General features: G+C 34.9%; 1 non-coding gene across 1 annotated transcript; it reads left to right on the top strand.

The window, feature by feature from the left end:
• Positions 1–2,462: 2,462 nt before the first annotated feature.
• On the top strand, positions 2,463–2,570 carry LOC115801892 (U6 spliceosomal RNA). Its single transcript, XR_004022250.2, has one exon. It is a non-coding gene; the product is annotated as a U6 spliceosomal RNA (small nuclear RNA).
• Positions 2,571–3,382: the final 812 nt, after the last annotated feature.

The raw sequence follows: 3,382 nt of genomic DNA, 5'->3' as shown, positions 1-3,382 counted from the left end.
GATTTTCTGTTTCTTCAATATTCAGTCTTGGTAGGTTTTATATTTCTAGGAATTAATTTTTCTAGGTTATACAATTTGTTATATAATTGCTCATAGTATCTTTTATGATCCTTTGTATTGCTGTATTATCAGTTGTAATGTTTTCTCTTTCATTTCTGATTTTATTAAATGGAATCTTCTCTCTTTTTTTTTAGTTAGCATAGCTAAAGATTTGTCAAATTTATCTTTTCAAATTACCAACTATTTCTTTCATTGATTTTTTCCTGTTGTTTTTCTAGTCTCAGTTTCATTTATTTCTACTCTAATTTTTGTTTCCTTCCGTCTGCTAATTCTGGGCTTAATTTTTTTTTTCTAGCTCCTTCAGGTGTAATGTTAGGCTGTTTATATGAAATATTTCTTTTTTAATGTAGGTGTTTTTTGATATAAACTTCCCTCTTAGTACTCTTTTTGTGACAGGTAAAATACTTGTACACTGAAAACTACAAAACATGGATGAAAGAACTGAGGAAGAAACAAATAAAAGGAAAGATATCCTGTGTTTGTAGACTGGAAGAATTAATATTGTTAAAATGTCCATACTACCCAAAACAACCTATAGATTCAATGCTATACCCACCAAAATTCCCACCAATGGCATTTTTTACAGAAATAGAAAAAACAATCCTAAATTCATCTGGATCACAGAAGTCCCAGGATAGTTAAAGTGATCTTGAGGAAGAAAAACAAAGCTGGAAGCACCACACTTCTTGATTTCAAAGTATTTTGCAAAACTACAGTAATTAAATTAGTAATGTACTGGCATAGAAACAGACATATAGACCAATGGAACAGAATACAGAGCCCAGAAATAAACTCATGCATATACTGTTACTAGTCTTTGACAGGAGTGCCAAGAACACACAATGGGGAAATGTTGTCTCTTCGACAACTGGTGTTAGGAAAACTGGATATCCACATACAAAAGAATCAGATTGGACCCCTACCTTAAACCATACACAAAAATCAATGCAAAATGGATTAAAGAACTGAACATAAAACCTGTAACTGTAAAACTCCTAGAAGAAAGCGTAATAAAAAAACCTATTTGAGGGCCTCCCTGGTGGTGCGGTGGTTGAGAGTCCGCCTGCCGATGAACCCGTGCCCCGGTCTGGGAAGATCCCACATGCCGTGGAGTGGCTGGGGCCGTGAGCCATGGCCGCTGAGCCTGCGCGTCCGGAGCCTGTGCTCCGCAACGGGAGAGGCCACAACAGTGAGAGGCCCGCATACCGCAAAAAAAAAAAAAAAAAAAAATCTATTTGTCATTGGTCTTGGAAATGGTTTCTTGGATGTGACACCAAAGCACAGGCAACAAAAGCTAAAATAAACATGTAGGATTACATCAAACTAAAAAGTTTCCACACAGCAAAGGAAACAACACAATGGAAAGCCGAGCTATAGAATGGGAGAAAATATTTGTAAACCATGTTTTATAAGGGGTTAATTTTCAAAATATATAAGGAACTCCTACAAATCAATAGCCAAAAATAAATAACCCGGTTTTTTAAATGGGCAAAGGACTTAAATGGACATTTATCTAAAGAAGACATGCAGATGGCCAACAGGTATATGAAAAGATGCTCAATATCATTAATTGTCAGGGAAATACAAATCAAAACTACAGTGAGATACCACCTCACATCTGTTAGGCTAGCAAATAAAGGGTAAGTGTTGACAATGTTGTGGAGAAACAGGAACCCTTGTTCATTGTTGGTTGGGGAATGGCAAAACGGTATGGAGGTTCTTTTAAAAATCAAAAATAGAACTACCATATTATCCAGCAATCCCACTTCTGGGTATGTATCCAAAAGAATTGAATTCAGTATATCAAAGAGATATTTCCAGTCGCATGTTCTTTGTAGCACTATTCATAGTAGCCAAGATACGGAAAAAACCTGAGTGTTCATCAGTAGATGAATTAATTTTAAAAATGTGGTATGTACATAGGATGGAATATTATTCAGCCTTTAAAAAAAGGAAACCCTGCAATATGCAGCAATGTGGATGAACCTTGAAGACATTTGCTAAGAGAAATAGTGGTTGTCATGAGCTAGGGGGTGGGGGATTTGGGGAGTTGTTATTCAGTGGGTATAAAGTTTCAGTTATGCTATATTAATAAGTTATAGAGATTTGCTGTACAACATTAATAAGTTATAGAGATCTGCTGTGTGGCTATTGTTAACAATATAGTATTGTACACTTCAAAATTTAAGAGGATAGATCTCATGTTAAATGTTGTTATCACAGAAACAAAGGGACACAAGGAAACTCTGGGAGGTGGTGAATATGTCTTTTACCTGAATTGTGGTGATGGTATCATGGGAGTATGCATATGTACAAACTCTTCCAATTATACACATTAAATATGTATAGTTCTTTGTAATCAATTATACCTAAGTAAAGCTGTTTTAAAAAAGAACAGAGGAGTACTCACTTCAGTAGCACATTTACTAAAAGTGGAACAATACAGAGAAGATTAGCATGGCTTTTGCACAAGGATGACATTGCAAATTCATGAAGTGTTCCATATTTAAAACAAAAACAAAACAAAAGAAAAAGAACAGAGGATGTCCATTATCACCACCATTATTTAACATTGTTTGGAGGTAGTAGAAAACTCAATGAGACAACAGAAAGAAATCTGAGATGTAAAAATTAGAAAGGAGGAAGAAAATTATCCTTTTGTATAGATAGTAAATTCCAAGATAATACATTTTTTAAAATTATAAACAGTAAGATAAATTCAGGAAAATGGTAGAGACCCCCTAGACCAATCAGTGTGCAGTCACATGAGTGACCAGACAGGAGAACAGCAGAACTGCCCAACTCAGCCCAGTCCAAATTGTTGACCCACAGAGATGTGACCAAATAAAGTAATTATTGTTCGAAGCCACTAAATGTTTGAATGGTTTATTGTGCAGCAGTAGATAACTGACATAGTATATGACAAATATTGTATATCAAATCAGTGAATAAAAGATTCACTCTTTAATAAATCTATTTGGAAAACTGGATAGTCATCTAGAAATAAGTTAATTTAGATACATACCTTATGTTTTAACAAAATTAATTCCAAGTGAAGAACATATTCAAATTAGAAATATGAAACCATCAAGTACTTTAAGAAATCACTGGAACTTTTTTATAGCAGTGGAAGCATGAAGAAGAGCATTCTAACTACACACTAAACAGGAATCATAAAACAAAAGATTGATAAATTTAACAGCACAAAAATTAGAACTTGGGACTTCCCTGATGGCACAGTGGTTAACAATCCACCTGCCAATGCAGGGGACACGGGTACGAGCGCTGATCCAGGAAGATCTCACATGCTGCAGAGCAACTA

Source organism: Delphinapterus leucas, chromosome 1, assembly GCF_059928025.1.
Source record: "Delphinapterus leucas isolate spDelLeu-1000000601 "Yukka" chromosome 1, BTC_Dleu_Yukka2, whole genome shotgun sequence".
NCBI lineage: Eukaryota > Metazoa > Chordata > Mammalia > Artiodactyla > Monodontidae > Delphinapterus > Delphinapterus leucas.
The sequence above is the reverse complement of the archived record's forward strand: the minus strand, read 5'-3'. Positions and strand labels throughout refer to the sequence as shown.